Source organism: Lycorma delicatula, chromosome 1, assembly GCF_047948215.1.
Source record: "Lycorma delicatula isolate Av1 chromosome 1, ASM4794821v1, whole genome shotgun sequence".
NCBI classification, from domain to species: domain Eukaryota; kingdom Metazoa; phylum Arthropoda; class Insecta; order Hemiptera; family Fulgoridae; genus Lycorma; species Lycorma delicatula.
In genome coordinates, this window is record NC_134455.1 from 61,593,479 (window position 1) to 61,610,993 (window position 17,515).

Here is a 17,515-nt window from a genome sequence, read left to right on the forward strand (position 1 = left end):
GGACATAACATTATTAAATGACATTAGTGTTCTTTTGTATTTTTTTACAATTTCTTGCATCATTCTGCCCTACCAATAAAGGTTTAGTATTTACATAGCTAATCCTGTAAAAATGAATGAAATAATATTAGTGAACGTCTACGCATAGTAATACTATAAGTTTTGTTTTTAAATATGTATATTACAATTACCAATAAATTTTTATATAACTGCATAGTGTTCATTTTTAAATGTAATTAATTTATTTGTATATATTGCAGCTTATTCATAGAGGTTAAAATATACTGTAAAGAATTGCACATTTCATTGCCACCATTGTCAAGAAATTTTTTCTCATTGCATTATTTGATATTTTGAAATGTTGGCTTTTTAATGATTACTCATTTTTATTTTGTTTCTATTTTTGAAGCAAAACGTATATATTTAAAAAAAATTACCATATACATTATTTGAGTTTGTAATCATTTTTAATGTGGCTTAATTATTGTAAAAAACGTTTAGCATATTACATTCATTAATTTAGTTTCCTGTAAATATATATCATGGTAAAGAAGTGATGCTTTCATTTATTACATGAATTAAGCAAAACTTTTTGATTTAAATTTTATAAATGAATTGTGTAATGTAGTTATATATAAAAATACTTAGATTGACAACGCTGTTTTACAAATCATCTTTTTTTATTATACTGTAATATCTACAGTGCATGCATTGTGTTTATGTTAGGTAATTTAGAGGGATTTTGAAATCGTCATTATACTGTATTGTTATGTATATTAATGTATTTTGTAAAGTTCTTAATCATTTTTATCTAATGAAAGCATGTAATTTATGTGAAGTGATGGTATTGTAGAAATCAGTTATAAATGTTTTTCATGATTATGTTCCTTCTTTTTTATTCTCTCTTTATTTGTATTTATCTGCATCATTCTTAAAAATGGATTTCGTAATTGAACTGAATGTTTATTTACCGTAGTAAAGGATATATTAATATATAATTTTTGTTTTATTTATTTTTTATTATTATTATTTTTTTTTTATTTGATAAATTATTAATGAAACCTTATCTGTAATAGCGTAGCTGTTATGTTCATACATTTTTTTATCTTTAATCATTTTTCCTTTATATATTATTATAATATTAAATTATTTAAAAGCACGAGAGTAAATAAAAACACATTCCATTATGACATTTTAATTTTGTTGATGTATTTAATAATCATTGTACTTATTTTAACAGTCAGGTTATGTATATTTCTAAACCAAAATAAAAGACTGCTTAGTCAAGAAATGTGAGTGATTCAGTTATTAATATTGTTATTATTATAATGTTATACTATTAGGTTTAATATTTTTTTTTTATTTTTAAGGTAATTTCACAGTTAGTGTATATGTCATTATATGTTAGACATTCATTTTTATTTTTTAAACAACTTTTGCTGTTTATTTTTATTCTTTCTATGATAATTTCATTGATACTGTAATATTAATTTGTTTCTTGCTATTTCTATTTATAAATTATTTTCTTCACTATTTTTTTTTTGTTCTTTAATAATTGTAGCTTTTCAGTGTATTAATTTCAATAACAATAAATTACATAATATTGCTTAAAATGGGATTTCATAATTTCATTACCCATACTGAGCATGTTTTTGCGTTTCAGTTAGTGCAATAACAAAGTTAGCAACTAAAGTTAACCAATTTTATTTTTTTTGAAGAAAATAAACTGCCTTAAATATACATTACACTTTTGTATCATTATATCATTGGCTTCTGTTTTTGTTAAATTTAACATAATCCTTTTTTATATGTTCCCTAATTATTACATTAATTCAGTAGGTTTAAAGAAGAACTAAAGTATTTACTAATAAAAATAAAAATAAAAGGTGTCAAATAAACAGTAATGACTGTTGACCTTAGATTGTGTATAAATGAAGAATAATCTAGCATTTTATCTAATACTGGGGACAAGTTGTTACTGTACTACTTCAGTCATGTTTCAGTTTTTTTTATGACTTCAAAAATTAGTTCTCATAACTTTTGATATTCCATTTTTTCATATCTGAGAAGTGAGATCTACAGTATTAGGTTTTTAACTCTTTGAAATGAGGATGATACTCATAATATCTGTGTAAGATGCTTAATTATTTAAATGTGTTATTTTCATTTAAAATATATTAACTGTTTTTTTTTTCATAAAATATAAGTAAATGGAGGATTCAGTATTAATTCAATGTTTATTACTTTAATGCTTATTAAAGGTTTACCTGTGCTGGATTAGTTGTGCAAAGACCATTGCATTTCACAATTTAGCAAATCAGCACTCATGCAGCAAGTATTGGCATGCACTCTTATTAAAAATATATCCTGTAAATCAGCTTTCAGTATATTCGTACTGGATTTCTTCTTGATTGTGGCCAGATAAAAAAAATGATGTAAAGTTGAATATGAAGGTTTTGCAAAACAATCTGTTGCTGGATGTGTTCAGTTTAACCCAGAAACACTGGAAGACCATAATATTGAACAGCATTTCTAAACCTGAGGGTTGCAACTTCCATGGTAGTGGCAGTGATATAAAAGAGGGTTATGAAATTAGCCTGCAATGAAATCATTTAATGATAAAAAAATCATTTCTTATAAATATTTTACTTACATTCATAAGTATGTATGTAAAGATAATAGATTAATGGGATGGTTGCTTTTTTTTTAATTTAAATGTTATCACCATATGTATCTATGTTGGAAACATCATACAAAAGCAAATTGTTTTCAGATGATAAAAAAACAATTCCTATATTTAGTTTTTAGCGCAACCATACATGAAAAACCCTTTTCACAGAGGTGAGACGTGTCAAACAGGATTAATATTTTCAATACTTCTGTGACTAAATTTCCATGTTCGCTTCGACAAGCAAGTCAAACATATCTTAAGTCTTCTGATACGAATTATATAGTTAACTGGTCATGAATCTCAACTGGTAACTTAGCAGCTGCAACAACATTTTCACTAAAAGTGGATTCAGTATTAGTTTCTTTGAGAAATCATTTTTATCTTCTGGGAAATACTTCGCCAACTGAATTTTTAGCTCAAATGCATCTTCATGCTATCCAAACTGGTTAATAATAGTATCTTTGTTATCCAAATTTTTCTCAACATAATCAAAAGTGTGTGAAAACATCACAATTTTTGCTTTGAAGGCAAATAATCCAGATATCAAGCTTCTTAATGAAAGCATGAACTTTGTCTGTCATTAATGAAATGTTTTTATCATGCCCTTGTAAATTCACATTCAAGTCTTTAAAATGCAAAAATACATTTAAATAAGCCAACAACAATATATACTTATTATTTTGTAAAAACATTGAGATTGACGTTTGTTTATCTGGGAAAAATATTATTAATTTATCTTGCAATTCCAATAACCAGATGAACATTTTCTTTCATGATAACCATTTTTATTTTGTATGGAAGAAATTTTTCCTTTTTGCACATTCCATTGCATATAGTTTAGCAAACAGCCTATTCTGTAATGGTCAACTTCTAATAAAATTAACCATTTTTATAGCTTTATAAAGAGTCTGAGATTTTTCGGCATATTTTTTGTGGCAAGAACATGTCTGTGAAGGACACAGAACACATGTATCCATTCAGCCCTTTGTATAAGACAATCTTTTAATTTTTTCAGAAATCCATTGTTATTGACTTTGCACCATCACTACATACTGCAGTGTATTTTGTCCAATCTATCTTATAGTTTTTAGTAGCTTCATAAAAAACATCAAAAAGACTATTTGTTGCATGATCAGCTGCTGATTTGCAAAACAACATATTTTCTTTACTTGATCTGTCTGTATCGCAGTCATATTTCATAAAACATAAGAACTGACAAATGTTTGCCACATCTGTTGATTTATCAAATTGAATACTAAAAAATTCACTTGTACTCACTTGCTGAATTATCTACACAGCTATTAAAATACTGAACATATCAATTGCAGCAGACAATATGAGGTTTTCTGTGATGGTATGGGGTTTAGACATCTTAGCTACTCAATGCTACAAGATAAGATGTTTCAAGTGTATTTTATCAGAATGATTTGATTTACAAATAGAAGCTTTTTGATCTCTGAAAATATGTATTTTTCTTTCAAAAAATTCTGAAGGTTTGCTTTTATGATCTGGATATTTAGTTTCCAAGTTCAAATTAATTTTGGTGACTTCATGGTTAGTGGAGAGTACTTAGAGCAAACAACGCACTGTGGCTTTCATCCAATGAGGTAAAACCATAATATAAAAAACTGTCATTATACAATCTTGTCTTTTCACAATTCACCAGTCAATTCACTGGATGTAGGTGGGTCACTTCATTTTTCAGAAAATTATCCATCTTGCATAAAAACCTAATTTAAAAAAAAAAAACAATTGCACTGTTTGATCGCACACTAAAAAACTGAAACCTCAGTTATTACACAACCCTCCAAAATTTGGGTTGTGGAATGTTTTTAACTTTTTCGTGCTGGAATGTTTTGTAGTGCTGAATCTGAAAATAACTTTCATTTTTTCCATCACATAAGTAAGGATTTTTCACAAATTTCAATATTTGTAGAAAGTTGAAAAATTGTGAAAATGTGACCCTTTTATAAACATAAAATGTTTTTTTTTTTTTTATATAAATTAATATAATATATTCACGACGAGATGGTGGAAGAGCTTGGCCAACAGGTTGTAACAAGATTTAACATGTTTATTGGCAATTATCCACGCCACTCATGTATTGTGCAACTATCAGTGCTGTTTCTACCATCAGCATGTGTAAACAGTTTTTTCCATTCTCCATGATTGAACACTTTTTTTGTTGGTGGAAATATATTTTTAGGCCATAAAGCAAACTTCCATTTTCAAAATTGCTTCAAGAGGCTGCAAAAATTCTGCCGATTTTTTTTGGTACATTTATGGTGAGTTAATGGTGGAATGGCAAAAAAGAAATATAAAAAGTTTTGATTGACAAGTGTACCTCATGTATTTCAGAATGAAAATATGAAATCAAGACAAAACTTGCGCACCTCTTTACGTTTGCTACATGTATGTTGAAGGACTTAGATGGTGGTTAAAGGATGAACAAGAAGGTTAAGATTTTGAGTAGCATTGGTGTGGCAAGAGCTATGAAATCACATCAATGATTGTTACTTTTGTTCGACAGGTGTTCACGGTTTCAATTTGAAGAATGAAAAAAGAATCTATTCAAATATGCTATCCACTTCACGCTTGGTTCCTCATGGTCTAGACATACCAGTGCCAATTCCACCAGAAAATTTACCTGAAATAGACTGTTCCACAAGTGATTTAAATGAAAACAACATTGAGGAGTATGAACCCAGAGATAGCTGTACACCAAAACACTTTGGTTAGAGAGTTAAGACAAAGACAATTCAGAATTGCTTCCTTTGAGACTTAAAGAGAAGAATCTGCTAGTAGCTGGTACCTCATTTTCCTGGTTCAGGTAAAGAGAAAAGAATTCTGCACTGAGAAGAATTCAAATTCTGTACAGAGAACAGAAGAGAAAAGTCTTCTGAACTGATGTACATGGACTTTTGACTCTATTAAAACTAACCTATCCCAACTCGATGAATCAATGCCTCCACAGCAGCACATGTCTCAGCATGAGTACTCAGTCTCCCACTGCATGGCATATCAAGAATACTTTCCATTGCAAAAGCCTTCTCCCATGTCAGTAACATGTGCTGTGATGGTAATGATTTTTCAAAATGCACAAAGAAGTCATTCATAATGTCTCTAATGTTTTACTAATGTGTGAACGTTCATGGACCCACACATAAGATAACAAATATTCTTTGACAGTGAATGCACTTGTATCCACCATTGTTGCACAGTTCTACACTCAGCTATGACTAAGGTCAACCCACCACGAATGAACACACCATACGATCCCTACCATGGCTTATCCTTCCCAACTATTCCAGCAGCAGTGAGCGTTATCACATTGAGAATTGGCAGCAGTAAAGCCTGAATAAGATGGATTTATTTAATTACACAGTAAAGTTACTTCCCATCCACTTGTACAAGTACGTAAGTTTCATATATTCTGAATGTACTGTCTAATTTCATTTTATATTTCTATAATTCATTCCGCAGGATAACAAAAAGTAGCTCAATTTTTAATGAAACTCTGCAAGATGGAAACATCTTGAAAATGGTTTTCTTACTACCACTGACTAGATTTTACAGCTTATTATTATCTTTTATGACCATTATTTTTATATGTTCCAGTCTTTGTCCCCTTTTTAGTGTTGAAAGTGTTCTTGTGAGTATGAAGCAAGTGTTTTTATTTTTGATTTTCTTGTTTAATTTTATCTTATCTGTGGTGTCTTTGGGTGTAAGGCCCAATTTCCTTCAAATCCACCTGGATCCTGTCTTGGTTTTTCTCGAGTCAAGATTGTGCTGTACTAGCCGTTTCAGAAGTCTTGAATTTTGCATCCTCATGATATGTCCAAAGAATCCTAGTATCCTATTACGCATGGTATCAGTGATGGATTCTAACTCTTTGTACATGACTTTGTTGGGCACAACCACCACTGCCCAATGTAGGTTCTTCTAATTCTTTTTTTGATTTTCTGGAGTCTATCTATCTTTGATTGTTCATTCAGGTGGAAGAGTGTTTCTACTGCATAAGTGACTTCTGGATTAATAACTGTGTTGTAGAGTCACATTTTTGCATTTACTAATAGGCATTTTTTTATTATAAGTGTACCAGATTAATTTTTGAGTTTTAGCTAGATTGTTTCTTCTGAATTGGGTGGGGGTTTTTTCGTTTAGGTTGTTTGTTAATATTTCTCTGGGTATTTAAATAAAATCTATTTTGATTTTATTACAGTTTATGTTTACTTCTTTTAATTAAGTTGGTTTTGGGGGCATAATTTCTGTCAGATGTTGACAAGGTATGAAGGGCAATTTTTGTTGATCTTCCTGCACGTTTCCAGATATCTACAAAAGTGATCTGCTGCTGCTTTGTAATTCTTCATCTCACCCAGTGCTTGGTAGACGTCTTTTATTGTGGGAAGGTTGATGTTTTCTTGTGGTGTTTGTGTTAAAGTTTAGGAGCTGTATTGGTTCTTTGCAATTTAGGAGTTTCTTGAAATACTTAGCTAGGATCTCCATGTTATCTTTATTGTTATGGGCCAGTTTACCATTTACATTCTTTATTAGTAGCGTTGGGGTTTGTATTTTTGAAGCTGATTTTTTAAGGTTTTGTAGTAGTCTTTCAACTGTGTTATATTGTATTCTTCTATTGACTTAAGTGTGTGTTTATGGTGTCTTTTTATTCTGCTTAGGGTTCAGATGGTTTTTTTTCTTTGTTTTACTAGATTTTGTAAAGATGTTTTTGATTTTTGGAATTGGTGAAATAGCAAAGCTTTTTTGATGTCTTTTTTCCACTGTTTCGTCTCATTTGCTGTTCCACCATTGATGTTTTTTACAGGATTTTATTGGGGTTAATTTTTCGGCAGTTCAAGTTATTGATTGATTTTCGAGTTTATCCATGATTCATTCTTGATTAGTTGGGTAAGGTCTATTTTTCTTTTAGTTTTAGGAGCTTGGTTTTGTTGCTTTCTTTCGGGAAGTAAATTTAAATTTTGACTACATAGAGATCTGAGCCTGTGTCTACTCCTCAGAGGACTTTTACATTGTAGATCTCCTTGTGGTGGTGTTTGTCCATGAAGACATGGTCTAATGGCCATTCTCTTTTAAATGTAGTCGAGCTGTTCCCAGGTTCTGAGTGAGTTTTTGAGGTTTCCTCTTGAAATACATGGATTTCAAGATTAGTTTGTGGTTTCTGCAGAGAAAGATGAGTCTGTCTGTTTTTTGTTTTCTTTTGGCCAAGGGCCATTTTCTGAGATGTTGCGGTATCTTCTTTCTCTGTATAGTTGTGTATTAAAGGCTACAATTAATTGTTTAACTTGGTTTTTGGGGATGTAAGTCAGGTCAAGTAGATCCCAGAATTTTTCTATTTCTTTACAGTCTTCTGGAGAGTTATTTTTATTATTAGTGGGTGCATGGACATTTATTATTGTTTAGATTTTATTAAATGCTTTTAGGGTGAGTGTAGAGATTCTTGGGGATTGCGACTTGAGTTCTTGTATGAAGTTTATTATTTTGAGACTAACTAAAAAGCCTCTTTTTCCAAACTGGGGCACTTTTTCATTACTCTCTTCCCAGGTATATATTTATAAAGCTTATATCCTTGAGATTCCATGCTGTCCAGTTAATTAATTAGCTAAATGATATAGTTTACCTGAACAGCTGTCAGGAAAGAACAAACATTATATGATGGCATTTAGTAAATATTTTTTTAACTTTACACAACTGAAAAAAAATAATTATGAGGCAGCTTGGTGGGGAATTTTGCCTAAATATTTTCTTAGGGATTATGTAATTTTAGTACAACTTATAAGCATTATATAAATCATTTTAAATATGGGGAGGCTGTAGTTCTTCACAGAAAGTGCAGTAGAAACTATCAAAGAATTGACTAAGTGAAACTAAGAATTCATGTCTTAATTTTTCCATAAAATAGCATCGTTGAATTGCATATTATTGTAAAACTTTGTTATTAATACCTCCATTTTATTATTTGATAATATTCAAATTAAATTTTAAGAGGTGCCTTCATCATCAGCTTTTTTGGAAAGAACATTTTAAAAATATAATAAATTTTAAAGTGACAAGTGCATAAAATGTTAAAAATAAAACTATAATTTTTAATCTCAAAAATGCGTTATTTAATATTAACAAAAGGTTTTTTTTTATATATGATTATTTGTAGCTATACATTTTCAGTAAATAGTAGATTACAATATTTATATTGTAATAATATTTATATTTTTATGTAATAAAAATTACAATAAAGATGAAAAGTAATAAATTCATTAAAATATATGAGAATAAAAATAAGAAACATAGATTGTATATTACAAAAAATAAGATAAAATCAGTTACATGAGAAGGTGTTAGCATTAAATAACATATACTGTTTAATAAATTAGTAGTTAACTATTTATTTATTATTTTTATTATTATTTAATTACAAATAAAAAGCTATGCTAAAGGTTTATTGAAATAACTTGAAGACAAGTTTATGTTCTGAAACTTAAAAAAAAATATTGCTTACTTAAAATCTAACTATAGATGTCCATTTTAACCATTAAAGCAATCATTATCAGTAGATACTGCAGAAAAAAAGTAAATAAATAAAGAAGACATAAAAAATATTCATTCTAAGAGTAAAAATATTCAAATTAAGAGTACTTATAAAAAAACATAGTGTTCATTGTGATTTTCTGACCACCCTTTTCTATAGTGTATTAGTATTGGTGATGATTGTATAGGTTTAGATTCTAATGAAAAACTTTCTTAAATGCTTTTTGAGGTTAATCCTAGTTTCCAATTGATTAATTATAATTATTATTATAATAATCTCATTGTTAGTAGCTTATGATATTAATTTATTTCTATATAAAAAAAGTAATAAATTCAGTAATATTTATTCCACTGCAGTTAGACTTAATTACAAATTCAACAGATATGACAAAATCTATGATTATTTCTTTGCCTTAGATTATGTATGTAAAAATGTGTGCCCAGTCAACGTGTTTTTTGCTTTATTTAACGTTTGAAGGAAAACAGCTCTCATCATTTAAGAGTTACAAAATACTTATATGACTTTTTGGGTGTATATGATTAATACCCTAAAAATGCAGAACTAGCTCAAATACCTCATTCCAAGAAGTTCTTCAAAGCAAACTAAGCAAGTCAGCTCATCTACATGCTTCTTGAAAATGTTGTTACTTTTGACAGGTTAACTTTAACTACATTTAATAAATTAATGCTATTTATGAAATAATGTGTTTTTTAGCAATTAAGTGATAGTTATTAAAAAAAAAGTAATTTAATTTTTATTAAAAAAAAAGTAATTTAATTTTTATCGATTGCTCTTCAAAAATGATAAAATTTCATAAAAACATCTTCAAATAAACATAATTTTCAGATTCTAAGTATATATTTCAGTAAGGTATTGTTTACATAGTACTCAATTTACAAGGTGTTATTCAAAAGTTCGTGAAATTTTAATGTGGCTAGTGAACCAGTCATATTGCAACTGTATGGTGCTTGATAGTGCAAGGTGCGATTCTTTGGTGAAATGAAAATGAATGACATTAAAGAGTAATAAATTTGTATTTAATTCTGCTTCAAACTGAGTAAGACAGTTATGGAAACGCATCAAATGCTTATGATGTTTATGCTTTAGGCCAAACAAACATAGTTGATATAAATACTGCTTATACATAATATGAAATTTATAAGCATGGTCTTCATCAACAAAAGCAGTATCGTGTTTAATACTTTCATTGACCTAGAAGAACTTTAATAAAACTGCACTTCATCTCCAGCTTCATTTTGGTAATTCATCTTATTGGTAATGAATCATGGATTCATGGCTATAACCCTAAACAAAAGCAATAGTCATTGCAGTGGAAGAGTCCAGTATCACTTCAGCAAAAAATTTGGTTCTGATGGCATGACTAAAGAATTTTTTCACAGGCCAAGGTGTGGTTAATTTTACTATGATTTGAGGTGACTTTGAGAGGCCATCAAATGCAAACTGCTGTACACATTAAGCAAGAAATATTAGCTCCTGCACTGTAACGGTGCACCCACTCACAAATCACTTGTGCATAAATGTTTAGTGTCTGCTAACATAAATCATTCTAAGCCTCACCTCCACGTGATTTTTTTCTTCTTTCCAAAGGTAAAATTGAAACTTTAATGTTTTAAGATCATTGAATAGTGTCAGGCCTAGTTGCAGAATGAACATCTTGATGAGAGATGATTTAAGGATAAGAACTGTTTCCACCCAAGAAAAAATGTGTGATCACATCTCCATGCAGAATGAGACTGCTTTGGAGAAGATTGAAGCTAGGAATTTTGAAGGGAATTTATTTATTTTTTGTAGACTGATGGGAACGTATGGTTAGCATCTTGTACAATTAGTACCTTGTATGATTTAGGAAGTGATTTTTCATTACCTTTTTTTTTTCAAAAAACTATTTGACAAAAACGACATTGATTTCATTACACTTCATTTGTAGAAATATAATTGAGAAACTTTGTTTAATTTTAACTTAAAATGTGCTTTACATATACATATATATACACACAGAATGATTCTGAACTAACAATCAAAGAAAATATTCTATAGCTAAAAATAAGAACAAAAGTTAGAAAAGTAACTTTGATAAATGTGCAATTAACTGTTCAATATTTTTTATTTGATTTATAAAAAATTTAATTCTGAGTTAATTGAGTGAATAAACCCAGTAAAAAGCAATTAATATTTCTTAATTCTGTTGAATAAAAAATGATACAAAAATTATTAAAATTATGATTAAAGTAATCTTACAAAGTAGTTCATTAATGTGGCCACCATTCTGTTGAACACAGCATTTAGACAATTTTAAGCTTTTCTAACTTTGCTTAAAGTGTCAAGACTATTTCTGAGAGTTGCTGCAGCTTCAATGATGCGATCCCTTAGTTCTTCTCTAGTGTTAATTTGTGCAGAATATACCAAACTCTTCATCAATCCCCAAAGGTAATAGTCTAATGGCATAAGATTCAGAGATCATGCAGGCCATTTTACGGGTACTGCTTGACCAACGCACTGATTACCATATGTATTATTTAAGTAATCTGATACTGAATAAGTGAAGTGAACTGACATTCGTGATGCATAAACACATCCCTGCTTTATATTGAAGAAGAACATCTTCCGAAAGTTTACGCAGTTTTTTTGTAAAAAATTCAGGTACTCTTCTCCATTGAGCAATAAAAAAAACCTCTATTTCAGTTAAGGTAAGAAAAACGGCCTAATTAAATTATCAGCAAGAATTCCACACCATACATTAAATGAAAATGTGTGCTGGAAATGTGTAGTGGCAGCTTCATTTGCACTTTCCTCTGGCCAAATATGGGTGTTGTGAAAATTTACAACTCAATTCCTGGTGAAACAAGATTCATCTGAACTAGGATTTATTTAGGAATTATGAACCAGTGATTTTTGTCTAATTAACCATTAGCAGAATTCTTTTTGGTTATTATTATCTCGCAGTAGTAAACCTTGCATTGGTGTAATGTGAATTGGGTACAATTGTTGCTCTCACAAAGTTCCCCATACGGATGTCTAAGAAAAATTAAAGCTACGACACAGTCTTCTAGTGCTGGTTGTTAGAGACATATGAACTGCATCAAGAACTTTTTTAAATTCACATTTCTTATGATCACTGTTGACCAGTTTCTGTACGTCTTGACATTAGCATATGTTTCTCTGTTTGAAACGTCTTTTGATGGCTTTCAACATCTTACAGTCTGGATTCTTCTATTAGGATATTTCTCCCAGTATTCTTGAACCGCAGCTGTACTGTTACAGTTTACTTTAACATAAATTAACAATGTATTGGTAAATTCGGCAAATGTAGATAAATTTGAAGTGTCTCTTATTTATAACCCAATAAATGATCTGTTGTTGGGAACTTGTAAGCTCGTAAACAAACACAAAAATATTTTCAATACTATTCAAATACTGTACAATAGACAATCAAATAATGTGGTACTTACGTATTAACACCACCGCAGCTACAGCTTTATTTAAAAACAAAGTAGTTATCAGATTCAAAACAGAATATACATGGTTATTTATATTTATTTATTTTATAAATATAATTTAACCTACGCTCCCTTCACTCGCTAACCTTGACTAATTAACACCGTAATTTTTTGAGTATTTATTTAATAAATTCAGATTATTTAAATAATAAATAATCAAAAAATTACGGTGTTAATTAGTCAAGGTTAGCGAGCTTAGGTTAAGTTTGGTTAAATTATATTTATAAACTAAATATTTATTTATTTATGTTAAACTCTATATCGGCCTATTTTCCACCGAAATCCAATTGACTATTTAGTTTTTAAATAAAGCTGTAGCTGCGGTGGCGTTAATACGTAAATACCAATAATGTTACTGAGCAGTTTATTATAATCAGCTGTTACTCTAAAGCTCATTGTTTCTATTGTTAACTTATGAAATCAAAAAAAATAAAAATGAAGAAAAATTCTTCCCCAATTTATTGCAATTATTTTTAATAAATAACGTAAACGATTATGTTTTTTGATTTCAATTTTTGGGGTTTTAGAATAATTTTCTCTACAACTACACGAAACACTGTTCTGAGACCTATTTTTTTCAATTTTCAGGTCACAAAATATAAAAGACCACCAAATTTTCATTGTAATAATTATGTCACATGAAATTCAATTTGGCCGCATATTACTGGTGAATTAGAAATCTGGGTGAAAGCTTTCACTAGCCATAACTGGCTAACAAAGCATTTTTGGACCTATGTTTATTCAAACTTTTTTTTAAATATTTTTAGCTATAAAATCAATTCCCAAGAGATTACTGTGCAGTTCAAAATCACTGTATATGTTTATATATATATATATATATATATATATATATTATTTAGTGATAAAAAAAGCATTAAATAAGCATTTTTAATTTAAAAAAATTGGCCATTTTTTTAAACCCATGTTTTGTCTCATTGTGTTCTACTTACAGTTAAAAAATTTAATAGCGTCAGAAACCCCTTTGACACTTTTAAATTATGTTAGCCCTTCACTGCTGTGGCTATTTAATCTCCTATTTCTAACAACAATTAACAAAGTTGAAAAATTGAGATTTTCTTATATATTTTTTTTTTTAAAAGGCATAATCTGTTTCTGGGGCCTGTGTAAGACTTGAAGGCATCATAGAGTAAGGTTCTCTTGGACTTCTAGCTAACCTAGATCCTACAAAAATCGAAAAAATTTCAGTGCTGTTATTTTACAATGCTCAAATGAATTGAATAATTTTAAAATAATTGAATTGTGAATTAGTTGTGCATTCTTAGCAATTTAGGTAAATCAGTTAATGAAAAAACCTATGTACATATGAAATATTTTTATGTACTTTTTATTAATTTTTAATTACACCAGTTTTAAAATTTAGGTTGATCATTTCACTTTTTAACATAAAAAATCAGTATCAGATTCTGAACCAGTGGCATTAAAAGGATCTCTTGAGTAGATTAATTTTTTTTTAGTAGAATTTAACTTTTTGTGATTTGGTTGGTCATCATATTGAAAATAATAACATTTGAATTTTAAACTATTAACATCAGATTGTAAATCAGCAATCTAAGAAACCATAGTACTGTCGATTTTTTTGTTATTTTTTGCAGAATTACATTAAGTTTTTTTGGTTTTTAATAGATTGTTATTTTGAAATTAAAATATTATATTAAATTCTGATTGGGCAACCCCAGAAACCCTTATGTAATTTTTTTCATAATTTCAAAATACATTTTTATTCCTTTAAAATGAAATTGATTGATTTGCTTATCATGGAGTTCATTAGAACTTCGTTGGTAAGAGGCGACGAAGTCAGTGAATTACGTTTACAGATCACATGACCTAATCTAATAGTAAAATAAAAATGGGAAAATAAAATAAGCATGAAAACATTATATTTCAGTTCAGATAGATTAGTAATAAAAAATACTTCCAAAAATACCTCGAATTTTGTTAGACAATATTTTTTGTCCATTTGATTAACCACAGGACTAAAGTATGAAATTTTACTAAATTTTTTAATGTACCTTTCCGAATCACATCTGTAGGTAGTTATACTTGATAGTATTAGGCAGCATACAAAAAATTGTTAATGTACTTGAAATGATAAAATTTAAAAGAAAATATACTACAGCTATTTTAATAGTAAATGCTGTTAATGAAAGTACTGAAGATGAATCAATTTTTTTAATTCCCATCACTTTTTTAAAAAAAAGTAATAGTATTAGTTTACAAAAGATTATACTAGTTTTATTAAAAAAGGAATAAATACAACAGAAATAAATTTAATGATAAAAATTGAAGGTTACACCAATAAGTGCAATATTATTTCACAGATTTTCAATTCATAAAGGTCATTGTACTATTTTTATTAAAAAGGTAAAAATATGGTATTAAGCGAGTGTTATGGCTATCAACAAAAAAGATTGGCGTGAAATTCAATTTGTGTATTGTAAGGCAATAAATTTTAGTAATAAATCCATAAGATTTTTAAAGTAATTTAAAAAAAAAATTATAAAAGAATATTCCAACAAAACGCAATGATATCAAAAAAATTACGATGATATTATAAACTCTACAAGAAGAGTCTCACAGATATCATTTCTTATGCTCAAAAAATAAAAATTCCTGTAATATAAATAAAACAATAATGATATCAAAAAAGATAAGACAGTACATTCTATTATCAAAATCTGTTATTAATTTAGAATTTTCTTTAAAAAAAATACATGTTAATAGATAATAAACAATGTTTTAGCATTCCATATAATTTGCAAAAAAAAAGAAAAATTTGTTACAAAATTGTTACCGGCTCGATTTCATTTATATGTAATTACATATCACATTTACAGAAATAATACAATTCTTTTATTATTCATTGTTTAATAAATGAAATTGGGTCAGTAAGAGTTTTGTAACAAATTTTTATTTATTTTTTTTTTTTTTTTGCTTATATGGAATGCTTAAACATTGTTTATTATCTATTATTGTATTTCAATTGTGTATTACATATATTTAACATGTAATTTTTTTTTAAAGAAAATTTTAATTAACAGATTTTGATAATAGAAATGTAGTGACTTACCTTTTTTGATATCAGTATAATTTTGTTAAAAAAACTGTTTAATTAATATTACAGAAATTTTTATGATATCTGCGAGACTCTTACCATATGGTTTACAATTTCATTGTAATTTTTTTTGATCATTCATTAGGTAAATTTTTATTTATTATGCTTTAAAAAGTAATCAAAAAATTTTTATCAGACTCAACTCTCATTTTGTAGAATTTTGAAGTTGTGGTCTCATTTTGTCAAACTTAGTAAACTAATAAAATAAGATGAAGAAAAAATAGACCATTTTTTAAGAAAAGACAGGTGATGCTTAAAAAAGTGCTACTATTAAGAAATACAGAATTAATCAGTAAGATAAGAAAGAGTAGCTTCCTCTGGGTTTTAGTATATGGTGGATTCATATTTTTGAATTTTATTAAACAGTAAAATTTTATGACATTCTAATAAAAATAACTATACTGATTAGAATATTTTAAATCAGAAATATCCTTACATGGAAAAAATCTTCTGTTTTCTACCCACTTTTATTTACGAGTATAAACCAATCCATGGGAAGTAGAAAATTGTGGAAGTCATCAGAAACAAGATCCGGGATTAATGAGATTATTTAAAATGTTCCCGTTGAAACTCCTAAATGTTATTGATGACAACATCAACAATTTAGAGATTAATGGGGGCACCGTTGTGTAACCTGCATATCCTGAAGAAGAAAAATTGATTCATTCATTTTTGGAAATTTCAGTTTTAAAAACATTTCATAGTACGCCATTGTCACTTAATTCACAAAATCCACTAAGGGACTCCTTTTTAATTTCGAAACACAGTGGCTCATTAGTTAACTAAATCTTTTTTCACTATTTATGAAGTTGTGCCTTGATGTCTTGATGTTAATTGAATCAATAAGAAATTCATGTTAAACCTTTAATGATGTAAGAAAAAATTTGTTTTCCTTTCTCACAGTCATTCAAAAGTTCAGTGATGTTACATTTTTTAATGATAACCTAGGTTTTAAGTTATCATTTAACCTAATTACTAACCTAAATTTTTTGTAATAATTCTTTGCTCTCAAAAAGTAAGGAATTCTACAATAACACTTAAGTCATCTAGTAAAAAATGTTGATTACTTTTGCACTTTTATTTTTTAAGGTTGTCTATCACAGTAAGTTTTTCTATGTTTCTCATTTGTGTTTTTATGACATTTCCTACAACTTGACACCAGAATCATACAATGCTCTTTTACAGAATTTTTACAGCAGCAAGAACTTATTTGTTTAATTAAATCGAATCGTGTTTCAAAACTTACGAAATGTACTCTACAGTTGCTATTATTCACTTATGTTAAGGAATATACCAGACTGCTGACTAAATGTTTAAACAGAAAAATTATTACTAATCATCTTTAATTCAGTTAGTGACATCAGGCACAAAATTTGTCAGATTGCATAATTTTTGTGGTATTGAGATGGTTGAAATTATTAAATTTAATCCATAATTCGGCTGCTTATAAACAAATTAGAACAAATGAGGTAATTTTGTTCACAGTAAATTCTTAACAGTTTATCTAATAAAACATAATTTGATAAAACTAATATTTATGAGCTACCAATAATTAAAATATTTTAATTGCCACCATTTTTTAATTTTCTCTGTTAAAATGTTCAAACTGCAGATGTTGATGGGTTCATGTACATCAGATATCCTTAAAA

The 17,515-nt window shown here is 28.3% G+C and overlaps 1 protein-coding gene across 9 annotated transcripts in view; it reads left to right on the forward strand.

Annotated features, from left to right (window-relative positions):
* The window catches only part of Scamp (secretory carrier membrane protein), a 131,970-nt gene that overhangs the window by 88,060 nt on the left and 26,395 nt on the right, over positions 1 to 17,515 (forward strand). The window lies entirely within an intron of this gene.